General features: G+C 35.9%; 1 protein-coding gene across 1 annotated transcript in view; it reads left to right on the top strand.

The window, feature by feature from the left end:
• The window catches only part of SPAG17 (sperm associated antigen 17), a 233,527-nt gene that overhangs the window by 117,498 nt on the left and 97,108 nt on the right, over nt 1–18,921 (top strand). The gene's annotated exons all lie outside the window — the stretch shown is intronic.

The raw sequence follows: 18,921 nt of genomic DNA, 5'->3' as shown, positions 1-18,921 counted from the left end.
TTGTGACCCTTAACTATTTTCTTGCCACGCCCCCCACACCCTCCCTTTCCCATCTCTAATAACCGCAGTTTTGTTCTCTTTCTTTTGAAAGTTTAATGTATTATTGTGATTCTTTCTTTCTTTCTTTCTCTTTCTTTCTTTCTCTTTCTTTCTTTCTTTCTTTCTTTCTTTCTTTCTTTCTTTCTTTCTTTCTTTCTTTCTTTCTTTCTTTCTTTCTATCTTTCTTTCTTTCTTTCTTTCTTTCTCTCTTTCCTTCCTTCCTTCCTTCCTTCCTTCCTTCCTTCCATCCATCCATCCATCCATCCATCTCAGCTCCCACTTATGAGTGAAGACTTGTGGTATTTCGCTTTCTGTGCCTGACTTATTTCACTTATAATTTTCTCTAAGTTCATCTATGTTGCTGCAAATAGCAGAATTTCATTCTTTTTTATGGCAGAGTAGTGTTCCATCGAGTATATACACCACATTTTCCTTATCCAGTCATCTGTCAATGGACATTTAGGCTGATTCCAACTCTTGGCTATTGTAAATACAGCTGCAATAAACATGGACATGCAGGTATTCCTTTTACATGCTGATTTCCATTCCTTTCAGTATATACCCAGCAATGAATTGCTGGATCATATGGCAGTTCTAACTGTACTTGTTTGAGGAACCTCCATACTGTTTTCAGTAATGGCTGCACTAATTCACAATCCCACCAGCAGTGTAGGAGGGTTCTCCTTTCTTCATATCCTTGCCAGCATTTTTTATTCTGTCTTTTTGATAATAGCCAGCCTAACTGGGGTGAGATGATATCTCAGTGTGGTTTTGATTTGCATTTCTTTGATGCTGAGTGATGTTTAGCATTTTTTCATGTGTCTGTTGGCCATTTTGTATCTTCATATGAGGAAGGCCTATTCAGCTCCTTTGCCCATTTTTTAATTGGGTTACTTGTTTTCTTACTGCTGAGTTGTTTGAATTCTTTGTATATTCTGGATATTAAATCCCTTGTTGTATGCATAGTTTACAAATAATTTTCTCCCATTCTGTAGGTTGTCTTTTCACTCTGTTAATTGTTTCTTTTGTTGTCAAGAAGCTTTTTTAGTTTGATAAAATCCCTTTTGAATACTTTTTGTTTTATTGCCTGTGCTTTGGGGATCATATTCATAAAATCTTTGCCCAGTCCTGTATCCTGAAGTGCTTCCCTATGTTTTCTTTTAGGAGTTTTAGAGGTTCAGGTCTTACCTTTAAGTCTTTTATCCATTTTGAGTTGATTTTGGTATACGGTGAGAGGTACAGATCTAGTTTCATTTTTCTGCATATGGATGTCCAGTTTTCCCAGCACCATTTGTTGAAGTAGCAGTCTTTTCCCACTGTATGTTCTTGTTGCTTTTCCTAAAGATCAGTTGGCTGTAAGTATGTGAGTTGATTTCTGGGTTCTCTATTCTGTTCCATTGGTCTAGATCTCCTCAGCTTGAATGAGTGACCGTGGGCAAGGTCCTTGTCCCTATAGGCCAAGGCTTCTTTTGGGTTCTTGCTTCCCTTGGTTGGGGGCTGGGTTGGTGGTGCCTGGGAATTTTCTTTTGTACACTATTTGGCTATCCTGGGTTTCTGTATTCTCCAGATTCTCTATGTTTGACACTCCCTGGATGAAGTCAATTGTGCTCACTGCACATGGGGTGAAATTCCCTTGTGAATTTTGTTACTAGGATGTGAGTCTGTGCTGGCTTACCTCTTTCAGATATCTCCATTTGCGACCTTTCCTGTATTTTCCTGTGTCAATATGTGGTGGCAGTGGTGGATCCTGCCCTTGACCAGAATGACTGGTGCAGCAGCAGTGGTAACAATGTGTGTGGCTGCTGCTGGCAACAGCAGTTGTGGCAGTGGTGCAGTTGATACCAGTTGGGGTGCCGTACCCAGCTAGGCTGGCTATTGCTTCAGCACTGGCAGGGCTTCGTGCTGCTGACAGTCTGGCTGACGCAGTGGTGTGAGTGGAGGTTCTGCACCCAGTTGATCTGGCTGGTGTGATGGCTCTGGTAACAGCAACCACACTGCACTCAATTATGGCAGGGGTCCCACACATAGTAGGCTCAGCTGGTGAGGCACCTTGGGCAGGGGTCCCATGCACAGCTGGTCTGGCTGGTGCAGCAGCGTGGATGGCCCCTGGCAATGGCCACCACACTCCAGGCAGATGCCACAAGGGTCCCACGGCCAGCTGGGCTGGCTAGTGAGATGGCTTGGGTGGGGGTCTGGGCCAACTGGTCTGGCTACTGCAGCAGCGTGGAAGGTTCCTGGCGATGGCCACCGCACTGCAGGTGGCAGCTGCAGAGGCTTTCACCCCCAAACAGGGAGGTTACTGCTTCAGCATTAGCAGGGAGTTCCACACCCAGCCCTTCTTGCTGGTGTGATGGCTGCAGTGGTGGCAGCTGCCCTGCATGCAACTACTGCAGGGGGACCTGCAAGTAGCTGAGCTGGCTGTTGAGCCTGCTTGGGTCGGTGTCCTGCATATGGCTGGTCTGGCTGGTGTGGCAGCATAGATAGCTGCTCGCAAAGGCGGCTGCAGTGCAGGCACTGTGCATGGCTCGGCTGACTGGTGCAGCATTGTGGGCAGGGATCCTGTACACAACTGTCCCAGTGAGAGCTGCAGTGCCGGTTTGGATGTCTACCAGCAACAGCAGCAGCTAGAGCCACACTGCAGGTGACAGCAGTGTGGGTTGGGGAGAAACTCACAGTGGGAAGGTGGGCAGCAGTCCTGGAGTCTGACAATGTTACCAGCAAGTGCAGCAGTGATAGCGGTGGGCCTGTGCCGGTCTTCTTCCGTGGAAGAAACTTGTCCTAGGTTTCTTTAGTCCACCATCTTCCCAACCACACACATGTAATACAGTCATAAAGTGATTTTTTTTATATTAATGTATATAGTAGTTCTGCCAATATAGTATCTTGAACTATTAATCTGTATTTTTCTTTGTTTTGTTTTTCATTGCCAATAATTAAAATTTTTGTTTATTTTCTGTTCTTATTTGCTGACTAGGACTGCCAATATAATCTTGAGAGGTCATCATTGTCTTCCAAATTTCAAAGGAGATGTTTTGAACATTTAACAATTAAGTACTTTTTTTTCTAGAATCTATGCAAATATTCTTTATTAGGTTAAAAAACTGCTACCAGTTTTCTGAGTTCTTAGTCATACATGGTTGTTACATCTCGTCAAATTATTTTTCTGTATCAATTTAGGTGTTCATATTTTTTTCCTTTACTCTAAAACTGCTGAATTTCATCAATAGATTTTCAAGTGTTAAATCAAACTTGCATTCCTGTGGTAAACCAAATTTGTTCCTTATGTTATCTTCTTTATAAATTGCTGAATTTTCTTTGCTAATGCATTGTTTAGGATATTTGCACCTGTATTCATGGGAAGATTCAACTGTAATTTTCCCTTCTTTAAATGTTCTTCTCTGGTTTGGGTATTGAGATTATATTACCCTCATAAATTAACTGGGGAATGTTCTCCTTTTTTATTTATATTTTCTTATTTTCTGAAATAGTTTGTGGAAGATTAAGATATATGTTCCTTTGGTGTTTGGTAGAACTTGAGGATAAAAACATCTGAACCTGGTGAGATATTTAGTTACTGATTCAACTTCTGTCATGGTTACTAGTCTCTTCAGGTTTTCTACTTATTGAGTTTTATAATTTATATTTTTCTAGGAACTTGACCATTTAACCTGTTTTCGATGTTTTGGTAGAAAGTTGATTACAATATTCTCTTATCTTTTTAAACCCATGTCACATCTATTTGTATTCTATTTAACTTCTAATATTTTTCATCTGTAATACCTCCATATTTTTCTAAATTGATCTTGCCACAGGTTTGCCAGTTTTATTAATAAATTCAAGAAATTAACTCTTGCTTTCTGATCCTTTCTCCCTTCTTTATCTCATTTAATTTTGCTCGTATTGTCTTTTTTATTTTCTCTCTGTAATTTCCTTGAATTGTTCTTATGTTCTTTATCTAACCTCTTCAGTTAGAAGCTTATCTCTTGATTTTGAGATATTGGTTTTTGTTTGCTTTTTACCTTATAAAAATTTGAGGCAAATATCTCCCTAAATATCACCTTAGCAATACCCCAAATTATCTGATTGATAGTACTTTTATTATCTTTCATTTCTTATTTTTGTTATGCTTTCTTATTTGACCCATGGATTACGTAAAAATGTGAGTTTTTATTCTACACATTTGCCTTGAGTTACTTTTTTGTTATAGTTATAGTTTTAAGATATAGTGTTCAGATAACATATTCTATAGAATACTAATGCTGTGAAATTTGTTGATATCTACTTTGTGTTTAATATATGCTCAGTTTTCATAAATGCTCCAAGTTTGCATGACAAGAAGGTATATTCTCCAATTTGTAACTATAGGGTTTATATTTTAAGTCTTCCACTTCTTTTGGATTTTTGATAGTTTGGTCAATTAATGAGAAAAATCTTTTTTAAAAAAACTCACTACATTATAGTAAATTTGTCCACTTAGCCCCATAATTTTATCAGTTTTTGGCTTCATGCATGTAGAAGTTATGTTATCAAACAAATACAATATTGTAATTGTTATGTCTTTCTGATGAATCTTATCATTATACGATGTCCCTTTTTTTATCTAGGACTGCTTTTTGCTTTCAAATTTATTTTGTCTGATATCAATGTTGGTATGTCTGACACTGACATATCTACACAAATTTTATCATATATATTTTGTCTGATATTGGTCAACTTTAAAAATCTTTTTCTTTAATATTATACCTGGTATATTCTTTTCTATCTAAGTCTTGTAAAGTGTGTATAGCTGGATTTTTAAAAATCTAGTCTGATATTTGCCTCTTGGTTGATAATCTAGTTAATATATTTGGGTTAATTTTGAACACCTAATTTTGTCCTTTTATTTACTCTTTTTTTTCAGTTTCATTATTTTTTTGGATTAATTCTATTTTTCTATTCCTATTAGAGTAACAGTTATTACTATGACTTTTAATTTATTCTTTAGAAATTGTGATGCACATTTTTTAGCACTACTAAGATATAATAGATATGCAGATGAAATTGTGCACATTTAATGTACACATCATGAGAGCTTGGACATATGCATACACCCATGATACCATCACCACAACCAAGGTAAACATACCCATCACTGTCAAAAATGTCCTTGTGTTCATTTGTGGTGTTCCTGTTTTTGTTTTTAAGAACACGGAACATGAGATCTATATTAGTTCATCTCTGTTGCTTATAACATAAATACCTAAACCTGGGTAATTTATAAGAAAATGAAATTTATCACTTACAATTTCAGAGACTGGGAAGTCTAAACTCTGGGGAACACATCTGGTGAGGACTTTTTCTTGGTGGTAACTCTACAGTGAGGCAGAACATCACATGGCGAAATGGTAGAAGCAGAGAGAGAGCTAACTCCACACTCCTCCCTCAGGACCACCCTATGACCACCTCTTCAAGGCCTCACCTTCCAGTTACCATAATATGATTTCCCATCCTCTTAACACTGTCACAGTGGGGGTTATGTTTCTAATACATGGACTCTGGGAGACACAATTCAGTCTACACCAAGATTTATCCTCTTAACACATTTTAAAGTACAAAATACTCTTTCTTTGACTATAAGTATTATTTTGTACATCAGATCTCTAGAACTCATTCATCTTGTGTGACAGAAACTATATAACTAGTGATAAGCAAAATCCCAGTCTCCTCACCACAGCCACAGGAAACCCCCATTCTATTTTGTACGTCTATAAATTTAACTATTTTGAATACCTCTTAGAAGTGGAATCATGTGGTATTTGTCCTTCAGCGACTGACTTATTTCACTTAGCACAATGTCCCCTAGATTTATACATGTTGTCACAAGTAGCAGGATTTCCTTCTTTTATAAGGCTGAATAATATTCCGTTGTATGTGTAAACCACATTTCCTTTATCCATCTACAGACACTTGAGTTGTCTTTATATTTTCACTACTATTACAAATAAAATATTGCAATGAGCATAGGGTTGTAGATAATTCTTCAAGATCCTGATTTCAATTATTTTAAGTATATATCCAGAAGTGAGACTGCTGGATTATATGGCAGTCCTATTTTTAAATTTTTGAGGAACCTCAATACTATTTTTCATAGTGGCTACACCATTCTCCATTCCCACCAACAATGTATAAGGATTTCAATTTCTCCACATCCTCACAAATGTTTGATATTTCTTGTTTTGTTTTGTTTATAATAGTCATCCCGACAGGTGTAGATATGTTATTATAGTTTTGATCTGCATTTTCCATAAGATTAGTGACATTGAGCACTTTTTCATATACCTGGTGGCTATTTGTATGTCTTCTTTTGAGAAATGTCTATTTAGGTGCTTTGCCCATGAATTAATATTTTTAAAATATCCATACTACCCAAAACAATCTATAGATTCAATGCAATTCCCATAAAAATCTCAATGGCATTTTTTACCAAAATAGGAAAAACAAAAAGAGTGACATCAGCAATATGGCTAACTAGGAGATTCTCATCCTTATGCCCCTACAGTATCAATGATTTTGACAACCATCCACAGATAGAAATACCTCTCTGGAAAGCGAGAAGTCCAGTGAAAGGAGTCCAGCAACCAATTTGAGCAAAAAAATTCAAGAGTAGACACATTTAAGAGGGTAAGAAAACCAGTTTCACTTTGCCTGTGTCAACTTTCCCTCAAGGCAGCACAGCTCAGTGCCAAGAGCAACCCCTTTGCATGCAGTTTCTCCCACAGTTGAAAATGAGAGTAGAGTAAGCACACATCTTCACCAGTCTTGCCAAATGGCTCATGTAGCCTGCCCCATCCAGATCATTGAAGGGATCATCATGGCTGAATAGACTAGGGGTATCTAGGAGCAGAGGAAATAGACAGGGCTAATAGCAACCACTATGCAGATCTCAAAAACCAGCTGCAGACCCTACTAACTGGCTCAGGGACACCACCAGTAAGTCCACTCACAAACCCAATGGGATGCCTCACCTGTAGCCTCCCCAACTGGCCAGTCCATGCCCCCAGTAGTCCTTACACACCATCAGGATGGCACATGTAAGCATCCACAAATGGAATGTATGCATTCCCATGAAGCTGTGAGCAACTCTTCACAAACAGCAAGTTCAAGCCTCCACAGAGGGTGTAGGCAAACTCCTGCAGACAGCACACAGATCTCAGCAGTCAGCTCAACACCATGAGACTGGGAGAATGCACACAGCATTGAACAATTCTGGGAACTACCTTAAGGAAAATAAACAGGAGGCTCTCAGAATTCAGCCTAACTTTGTGGGACTGAGAGGAGAGAAGGCACACATTCTAAGACTTTTTCTCTCCCACAAAGAGGAAATAAGAATAATGAATCAGGTTTATCCATGGAAAAGATCTGAGAGACCCCAAATATCTCTAGCTGGGCTGGCTGGTAAAGGACTTTCTCTCCCAAAGCCAGTCAGTAAAGACTGAAGGAGATGACTGCTTCTTAAATCACAAAGACAGCAACAGAAGTCACCAAGGACCATGAGGAATCAAGGAAACATAACCATCACCAAAGAAACAAAATACAACTGCAATGCCTGACCCTAAAGGAATGAAGATCTATAATTTTCTTGACAAAAAATTCAAAATAATTTTCCTAAAGAAGCTAAATGGGCTACACAACTCATTGAAATCAGGAACACAATATGTGGAACAAAATCAATTCAATAAAGACATAGAAATCCTGAAAAAGAATTTAAAAAAATTGAAACTGAAAAATACAATGATCAAATTGAAAAATTTAATCGAGTTCAACAGCAGACTCAATTAAGCAGAAAAAATCAAAAACTCAAAATCAGATCATTTAAAATTATCCAGTCAGAGGAATAGCAACAACAAAAAAAGAATTTAAAAGATTAAAGAAAACCTATATGACCTATGGGACACTATCAAGCAAAACAATATATGCATTATGAAAGTTTCAGAAGGAGCAGAGAGGAAAGGAGAAGAAAGTATATTTAAAAGAATAATGACTAAAAATTTCCCCAGTCTTCAGAGGGGAATAAACAACCAGATTCATGATGCCAAAAAATCCAAAATAGGCTGAACATCAAAAGATCTTTACCCAAAAATGCTATAATGACATTCTCAAAAGCAAAGACAAATAGAATGTTGAAAGCAGCAAAAGTGAAATGTCATATACAAGCATACCCATATGAGACTATTAGCAGATTTCTCAGCAGAAACCTTGTAGGTCAGGAGAGAGTGAGATGATATGTTCTAAGTACTGAAAGAAAAAATTGACAACTGTGAATATGCTACTCAGCAAAGCTATCTTTCAGAAATAAAGAAGAGATAAAGACTTTCCCAGACAAACAAAAGCTGAGAAAGTTCATCACCATTAGGCCTTCCCTACAAGAAATGTTAAGGGAGTTCTTCAAGTTGAAATGAAAGAACAATTAATAGTAACATGAAAACATATGAAAATATAAAACTTAAGGTAAAGGTAAGTACAGTCATGTGTCGCTTAACAACAGGCATACATCCTGAGAAATGAGTCATAAGGTGATTTTGTCCTTGTTAGAGCATCATAGAGTGTACTTACACAAACCTAGATGTTATAGCCTAGTACACACCTAGAATGCGTGGTATAGCCTTATAATCTTATGGTAGCAACATCATATATGTGGTCCATCATCGACTGAAACATTATGAGGTGCATGATTATGTATAGTCAAGTTCAAAATACTCTAGTACTTTAGCGATGGTGCATAAATCACTTTTAACACTAGCATAAAAGTTAAAAGCAAATGTATTAAAAATAACTATAGTTACAGTAGGTCATTAATAGATACACATTATAAAAATATGTTAATAGTGAAATCAATAACATAAAATGTGGAGAGGAGAACATAAAAGTATTATTTTTGTATGCAATCAAAATAGTTTTTTCAGCTTAAAATACACTGTTGTGCATATGTGATGTTTTATGTAAGCCTCATGTTAACCACAAAGCAAAAACGTCATAGATACAAAAACATGAGAGAAAGAAATCAAAGCATAACACTGAAAAACAATCATCATATCACAAAGGACGATAGCAAGAGAAGAGAAAGGAACAAAAGAACTACAAAACAGAAAACAACAAAATGGCAATAGTAAGTCCTTACCTATTAATAATTACTTTAAATGTAAATGAATTAAATGTTCCAATCAAAAGACCTGGAGTGGATGAATGGATAATTAAACAATATAAAACTATATGCTGCCTCCAAGAGACTCACTCTAGATTTAAAGGCACACATAGGCCAATTGTGAATGGTGGAAAAATATATTCCATATAAATGATAATTACAAGAGAGCAGGGGTGTCTATATCTATACCAAACAAAATAGAAATTAAGTCAAAAATTGTCACAAGACAAAGAAGAACATTATATAATAAATATGTATGTATATTCCATATAAATATAAATATATCAGAGCACTTAAATATATAAAACAAATATTAACAGAATTAAAAGGATAAATAGACAAAAATAAAACAATACTAGGAGACTTCACTTTCAACATTGGATAGAACCTCCAGGAAGAAAATCAATAGTGAAACAGCATATTTGAACTGTAGATCAAGTGGACCTAATAGATATCTACAGTACATTCCACCCAACAGTAGCAGAATATATATTTCTCTCAAGTGCACATGGAACATTCTCCAGGATAGATCTTATGTTAGGCAACAAAATAAGTCTTAAAAAATGTAAGAAGATGGAAATCATATTGAGTATCATTTCCAACCACCATGGTGTAAGACTAGAAATCAGTAAAAACAGGAGGAAAATTGGAAAATTCACAATTAAAATTAAAATTAAAATATATTTTTGAAAACTGATGTGTTAAAGAAGAAATCAAAAAGGAAATCAAAAAATATATTGAGACAAACAAAAATGAAAACACAACATACCAAATCTTTGGGATGCAGTCAAGGCAGTCCTAAAAGGGAAATTTATAGCAATAAACACCTACATTAAGGAAAGGAAAGATCTCAAATAAGCATCCTAGCTTTAAAAAGAAGGAACTCAGGAACTTGAAAAAGAACAAATTAAGCCCTACATCAGCAGAAGGAAGGAAACAGTAAAGAGTAGAGCAGAAATAAATGAAAAAGAGACTAGAAAAACAGTCAAAAAGATCAATGAAGTTTTTTAAAAGGTAAGCAAAACAAAAAATCCTGTAGTTAGACTAAGAAAAAAAATGGAGGATTTAAGAAATTAAAATTAGAAATAAAAGAAAAGACATTACAACTTACACCACAGAAATATGAAGGATTATAAGAAACTACTATGAAAAATTATATACCAACAAATTGAATAAACTAGGAGAAATGAATAAATTTCTAGAAATATAGAACCCACCAAGACAGAATCATAAAGAAATAGAAGATCTGAGCAAATCAATAAAAAGTAAAAAGATTGAATAAGTAATCAAAAATCTCTCAAAAAAGAAAGATCATAGCCAGTGGCTTCATTGGTGAATTCTGTTAAACATTTAAAGAATTAAAATGAATCCTTCTCAAATGTTTCAGGAAAATGAAAAGGAGGGAATACTTCCAAACTCATTTTATGAGGCCAGCATCACCCTGATACTAAAGCCAGACACAGTCACTATGAGAAAAGAAAATGACAAATCATTATCCCTGGTGACAACAGATACAAAAATAACTAACAAAATATAAAGTGACTTCAAAAAGTTCATGGAAAATGGATTATCTCAATATACGCTGAAAAAACATTTGACAAAATTCAACATCCCTTTATGATAAAGACTCTCAGCAAATTAGGTATAGAAGAAAAATATCTCAAAGCAATAAAAGCCATATATGACAAGCCCACCACCAGTATCATTCTGAATGGGGAAAAACTAAGGGCCTTTCCCTTAAGAACAGGAACAAGACAAGGATGCCCACTCACACCACTTCTATTTAATATAGTACTGGAGGTACTAGCCAGAGCAATCATGCAAGATAAAGAAATAAAGGAAATCCAGATTGGAAAAGATGAAGTCAAACAGTCTCTATTTGCAGATGACATGATACTATATGTAGAAAAACATAAAGATTCTATCCAACAACTCCTAGAACTGGTTAATAACTTCAGTAACATTTCAGGATAGAAAATAAATGCCCCCAAATCAGTTGAATTTATATACTCAAATAATGAACTAACAGAAAGAGAAATAAAGAAAGTAAGACCATTTACAATTGTCATGGAAAAAAGAAAATACCTAAAGATCAATTTCACCAAGGAGGTGAAAGATCTCTACAATGAGAACTACAAACCACTACTGAAAGAAATTAGAGAAGACTCAAAAAGATGGAAAGATATCCCATGTTCTTGGATTGGAAGAACCAACATTGGGAAAATGTCTATACTACCCAAAGTGATCTACAGATTCAATGCAATCTACATCAAAATGCCAATGTCATTCTTCCCAGAAACGGAAAAAAACAATCCTAACTTTCAATGTAATAACAAAAGACCCTGAATAGTCGAAGCAATCCTGAGCAAAAAAAAATAAAGCTGGAGGCATAATACTACCTGACTTCAAATTATACTACAAAGCTATTGTAACCAAAACAGCATGGTATTGGCATAAAAATAGACAAACAGACCAGTGGAGCAGAATTAGGAATCCAGAAATCATTCTGCAGGCTTACAGCCATCTGATACTAGACCAAGGCAACAGAAATCTACATTGGGAAAAAGACTGCCTCTTCAACAAGTGGTGCTGGGAAAATTGGATAGCCATATGCAGAAGAATGAAACTAGATATGCACCTCTCACCATATCCTAAAATAAACTCAAAATGGATCAAAGACTTAAGTATAAGACCTGAAACTGTAAAATTGCTAAGGGAAAATGTAGGTGAAACACTTCAGGAACTAGGTCTGGGCACAGACTTTATGAACATGAGCCTGAAAGCACAAGCAGTAAAAGAAAAAATAAACAAATGGGACTATATCAAACTAAAAAAGCTTCTGCACAGCAAAGGAAATAATCAACAAAGTGAAACAACAACCTACAGATTGGGAAAATTTTTTGCTAACTATGCATCTGACAAGGGATTAATATCCATAATATACAAGGAACTCAAACAATTGCACAGTAAAAAAACAAATAACACAATTAAAAAATGGGTAAAGGAGCTGATTAGACATTTTTCAAAGGAAGATGTATAAATGACCAACAGGTACATGAAAAAGTGCTCAACATCACTAGTCATCAGGGAAATGCAAATTAAAACTACATTGAGATACCACCTCACCCCAGTTAGACTGGCTATAACCAAAAAGACAGTGGATAGCAAATGAGGGTGGTGAGGGAGAAAGGGGAATGCTCTCACACTGTTGGTGGAACTATAAATTAGTACAACCACTATGCAAAACAGTATGGAGGTATCTCAAACAACTGCAGATAGATCTTTCACACCATCCAGCAATCCCTCTTCTGGGTATATACCCAGAGGAATGGAAACCATCATGTCGAAGAGATACCTGCATTTGTATGTTCATCACAACTCTGTTTACAATAGCCAAGACATTGAACCAACCTAAATGTCCATTGATGGATGATTAGATAAGGAAAATGTGCTGTATATATACCATGGAATACTACTCTGCCATAAAAAAGAATAAAATACTCCCATCTGCAACAACATGGATGAACCTTGAGATACTTATGTTGAGTGAAATAAGTAAAACACAGAGGGATATATACCACATGTGCTCACTCATATGTGGGAGCTAAGAGAGAAAGGAAAGAAGGAAAGAAAGACCATAGTATTGTGGTGGTCTTACAGAAGCAGGGAAAATTCATAGGGCTGCAAAGTGGAGTTGGGGGGAGAGGGGAAGGGGGAGGGTGGTTGGGGAACATTGGGTGTGGACACGGTATAAAAGCAATTTCTGGTAATTTGTATCTCATAAAAAAGATAAAAAATTATAAGGAAAAATTAATTAATTAATTAATTAATTAAAATTAAAAATATGTTTTATTTCTCATTAAGTTCAAGACACTTTTGTAAACAATGATACCAGTCATTTAGTTCACTCATGAGTGATTGTCAGCAATTTAGCCATGTCAATGCAGTCTTTCTGACATTAACTGAAGAAAAATCGGTGCCTTTAAAAAATTTTTTAAGATTTGGAAACAAAAAGAAGTCAGAAGGAGCCAAATCAGGACTTTAAGGTGGATGTCTAAAGATTTCCCATTGAAAATCTTGGAAAATTGCCCTTGCTGATGAGAGGAATGAATGGGAGCATTGTTGAGGTGTAGAAGGACTCTCTGATGAAGCTTTCCCAAGAATATTTTTTCTAAACCTTTGACTAACTTTCTCAAAGCACTCTCATAATGAGATATTATTATTCTTTGGCCTTCCAGAAAGTAAATAAGCAAAATGCCTTTACTATTGACTGGTCCACTTCTGCTTTGGCTGGACCACTTTAACCTCTTGGTAGCCATGCCTTTCACTGTGCCTTGTCTTCGTGGTCATATTGGTAAAGCTATGTTTCATCTCCTTTTACAGTTCTTCAAAAAAATGCTTCAGGATCTTGATCCCACTTGTTTAAAATTTCCATTGAAAGCTCTGCTCTTGTCTGTAGCTGATCTGGGTGCAACAGTTTTGGCACCCATCAAATGGAAAATTTGCTAAACTGTAATTTTCCAATCAGAATTGTATAAGCTGAACCAATCAAGATGTCTATGGTGCAGGCTATTGTTTCTACTGTTAATCATCAGTCCTCTTCAATTAGGACATGAACAAGATTAATTTTTTCTTCACAAATTGGTGTGCATAGTCTGCTTCTGTGAACTTCATCTTCAACATTATCTCATCCCTTCTTGAAACAACTTATTCACTTGTAAACTGCTAATTTCTTTGGGACATTATCCCCATAAACTTTTCATAAAGCATCAATGATTTCACCATTCTCCCACCCAAGCTTCACTATAAGTTCATTGTTTGTTCTTACTTCACTTCAGCAGAATTCATGTTGTTCTGATAGGAGCTCTTTTCAAGTTGTCTTATACTTTTCAGTGCCTCAAACTGAATTCTGTTCAGATGTATTATAACAAGTAAGTGTGAGTTTATTTGGGTGCAAAAAATTTGCAATCCATGCATAATTTTTCATAATACTCATTTTCTATAAACATTTTGAAGACCTCTTGTACAAGCAAACCAAATTCAACAGCACTTTAAAAGATTCATTCACCATGATCAAATGGGATTTATCCATGGGATGCAAGGATAACTCAACATACACAAATCAATAAATACGTTGCACCATATTACAGAATGAAGAATAAAAGTCATATGATTATCTCCATAGACGCAGTAAAAGCACATGACAAAAATTCAATTCTTTCATGATAAACACATTCATTTAATATGATATATAAAATATGTACCTCAACAAATTAAAGGCCATATATGGCAAGCCCACAGCTAACATTGTGTTCAATGATGAAAAGCTGAAAGCTTTTTCTCTAAGATCAGGAACAAGGGAAGGAAGTTCACTCTCACCACTTCTATTTCACATAGTAGTGGAAGTCCTAGCCAGAGCAATTAGGCAAAAGAAAGAAGCAAAAGACATCCAAATCAAAAAGGAAAGAGTAAAATCTTTTCTATTTACAGATGACATGATCTTTTATAGGGAACACCCAAAGACTCAACCAAAAACCAGCTAGAACTTATAAATTGAGTACAGTGACATTGCAGGATACAAAATCAACATTCAAAAATCAGTAGCATTTCTACACACTGACAACAAACTATCTGAAAAGAAAATCAGGAAAACAGTCTCATTTACAATAGCATCAAAAAATAATAAAACACTTGGGAATAAATTTAACCAAGATGGTGAAACACCTGTACACTTAAAACTATACAACACTGATGAAAGATATTGAGGAAGACACAAATAAATGGAATGATAATCTATGTTCATGGATTGGAAGAATTAGCATTTTTAAAATGTCCATAGTGCCCAAAGTGATCAACATATTTAATTCAATTGCTATCAAAATTTCAATGTCATTTTTGACAGAAATAGGAAAAACAATCCTAAAATTTGTATGGAACCATAAAAGACCCTGAATATTCAAAGTAATCTTGAGAAAAAAGAACAAAGCTGGAGGCATCACATTTCTAGATTTCAAAATATATTACAAAGCTACAATAATTAAAACAGTATGACACTGGCATAAAGACAGATATATAGACCAATGGAGCAGAACATAAAATGAGGAAAAGATAGTCTCTTTGACAAATGGTATTGTGAAAACTGAATACCTATATGCAAAAGAAGGAAATTAAGCCCTTACTTTTAAATATTCTCACCCCCAAAAATGATAAGTATGTGAGATAATGCATATGTTAATTAGCTTTATTTAGCCATTCCATTATGTATACATATTTCAAAACAACATGATTTACACTATAAATATATACAATTTGAGATTTTGAACACAAAGATAGCAGCATAGATGGTTACCAGTGTCACTCACTCCCACAACCAATCAGTTTACAACTATTAACAAGCAAAGACTGCCAACCTGGGAACTCTGGAGCTCAGGGGAAGAAGAGGAGAGACCAGTGGGGTTCGTGAAGATGGGAGAAGCCATGGTGAGAGAAAGAAAGGACCACTCTGACCATTTTAAGCCCTGGCCACTTTGAGCCCCAGCCACTTCAGGGCCAGCCCCAGTGAGCACAAGGAGCAGGAGCTGGCAAAAGCTGCAGCTGTGCCCTTTGCATTAAGTTGCTTGGAATCTGCAGGGAAGAAGAGGGCCTCAGTGTGTACCATACCAGCCCCCAGGCCAGTGAGAACACTGACGGGTTTCCCGTGGACCCACATAGGTGCAAGGGGCCACAGCCAAAAAAAAAAATAGGAGCCACCCAGAGGTCAGTGAGTCATCACAGGGAACTGGCATATGGTCCACACCACAGGAAGTGTTTGGAGTGGGAGGGTGTTATCCCACTGTGGTAACATTGGGGCACAGCATGGGCAGCTGATCTGCCTTCCAGTCTGCACAGGCTAACTCAGCAGAGAATGGTTAGGGCAATAGAACTGCATGGGTTACACTTTGCAGGAAAGACTTAGTCCCAGGCCAGAATTTCCACACCGCACAAATGTATCTGACCTCACAAGACATAGAAGTGATTAAAAAGTCAACAACAAAAACCCGAGCTGCACAAAAAGCTTTCCCCAGAGAATCAGCAGCAAAGCAGCAATTTAGCTCAACCACAGGGTCCAGTGCTGTTCCCCATAGGAATTTCCTTGATTGTGGAATTAATCAAATGACAATAAATTAGTTTCAGTGCAGATTTTAAGTGGTCATGGTAGATAATAATTCAACACAGAACTGACAGAAAAAAATCCCACAGATGAGAGACAAAGCTCTGATATTAATCAGTAAAAGTTAACACCACCGAAGAATACCTATAAAACCTAGAAAAGGTAGCAGTCTCCTCAAATGCCCAGGCATCAATGTAAAAACACAAAGATTGAGAAAGAACAGAGAAATATGACACCACCAAAGGAAACCTAGCAATGGACCCAGAAGAATAGTGGGTTTATGAAATGTCTAATAGAGAATTCATAATAACCAAGGATGTCAGGAAGTCACATAAAAAATACGGATAGAAAACTAAATGACATCCATAAAATAATCCAGGAGTAGAATGAGAAACTTGGCAAAGGAACTGAATCAGTTAAAAAAATATAGAAATTCTAGAAATAAAGAATACGTTATCTGAGCTGAAAAACTCAACAGAAAGCTCCACAGAGACTTAACCAAATTAAGTGAGCTCAAAGATAAAACACATGAAATTATCAAATCAGAAGAATGAAAGGAAAAAGAATATGAAAAAATGAAACAAAAATGAAGCAAATACAGGACTTCCTCAAGCAAAATAACCTCTGCATAATTGGCATACCTGATGAAGAGGAAAAAGGAAGGGATGTAGAAGCATGTTCAAAGAAATAAAGTTTGAAGATATCCCAAGTATGGAGAAAGATGACAGCATCCAGGCACAACAAGCTCAGAGGTTGCAATCAAATTTAACCTACAGAGGAACATCCCAAGGCACATCATAATCAAATTATCAAAAACCAAAGACAAAAATAATAATAATAATAAAGGATACTGAAATCAGCAAGAGAAAAGAAATGCATTACATTCAATGAAGCCCCAATATGTCTGTCAGCAGATTTCTCAATTAGAAACCATACAGGCCAAAAGAGTATGGGATGATATCTGCAGAGTGCTGAAGTATAAAGTAACTATCAGTCAATAACTCTATCCAGAAAAACTAACCTTCAAATAGCGGGGAGAAATAAAGTCTTTCCCAGACAAACGAAAGCTAAGGGAATTCACTAGACTTGCTTTATTAAGAAATGCTAAAGGGAGTTCTTCAATCTGAAAGAAGACGATGCTAAGGGGCAGCAAAAAAACATTTGAGGGTACATAACTCATTAATAAAGACAGTTCACAGACAACCTCAGAATACTCTGGTGTCATAAGGGTGGTGAATAAACCACTTCCATCCTTAGTATGAAGAGTAAAGGACAAACTATCAAGATACTAACATGTACAACAACCATGTAAGAGATAGGCAATATTAAAAGAAGTAATTTGAAACAACAAAATGTCAAGAAGTTTGTGGGGGAGGGGGATGATGCCAAAGCACAGAGTTGGCTTTGGCTCTTTCTTCTTATGTGTCAAAGTTAAGTTGTTATTAGTCTAAAATAATCTGTTAAAACTGTAACATGCTTTTTGTAAGCCTCATGGTAACCATAACACAAAATCTTATAAGAAACGTACTAAAAATAAATAGCAAGAAATAAAAATACACTGCTAGAGAAAACCAGTCAGTCACAAAGAATGACAGTAAGATCAGAAAAAAATTTTAAAAGGATTAATAAAACAACTAGAAAAAAAGTAACAAAATGTCAGTAACAAGTCCCTATATATCAGTAATAACTCTAAATGTAAATGTCACAATTAAAAGACACAGAGTGGCTCAATGGATTATAAAACAAGAACCAACAATATGCTGCCCATAAGAAACTCACTTCACCTATGAAGGCATACATCAACTGAAAGTGAAGAGTTGGAAAAAAATATTTCAGGCAAATAGAAACCCCCCAAAAAGCAGGAGTAGCTGTACTTATAGCAGGTAAAATAGATTTCAAGCCAAGTAAAGTAAAAAAAGAAAAGGAAGGTCATTATATAATGATAAGGGGATCAATTCAACAAGAGGATATAACAATCCTAAATATATATGCACCCAACTCAAGAGCACCCAGTTATATAAAGCAATTACTATTACACCTAATAGGAGAAATAGATTCCAAGTCAGTAAGAGTTGGAAACTTTACTATCAACAAGGGACAGATCATCCAGGCAGAAAATTAATAAGGAAACATCAGAGTTAATCTCTATGCTGATTGGACCTAACGGATATATATAGAACATTTTATCCAACAGCTGCAGAATACACATTCTTCTCAGCAACACATGGAACATTCTCTGGAATAGACTAATATATTAGGTCACAAAACAAGTCTTAACAAATTTTTTTAAAAATTCAAATCATATCAACTAATGTATCCAACCACAATGGAATAAAACTAGAAATCAACAACAAAAGAGACACTAGAAACCAGACAAATACATGATAATTAAACAACATGCTCCTAAATGAGTGAGTCAAAGAAGAAATCAAAAAATCAAATTAAAATATTCCTGGAGACAAATGAAAATGAAAACACAACATGCCAGAACCTATGCGATATGGCAAAAGCAGTTCTAAGGGGGAAGTTTTTAACAGTATATGCCTACATG

The sequence above is a fragment of the Cynocephalus volans genome, chromosome 8, assembly GCF_027409185.1.
Source record: "Cynocephalus volans isolate mCynVol1 chromosome 8, mCynVol1.pri, whole genome shotgun sequence".
Classification (NCBI taxonomy): Eukaryota; Metazoa; Chordata; class Mammalia; order Dermoptera; family Cynocephalidae; genus Cynocephalus; species Cynocephalus volans.
Note: the sequence above shows the minus strand (reverse complement) of the source record. Positions and strands in the feature narration are given on the sequence as shown.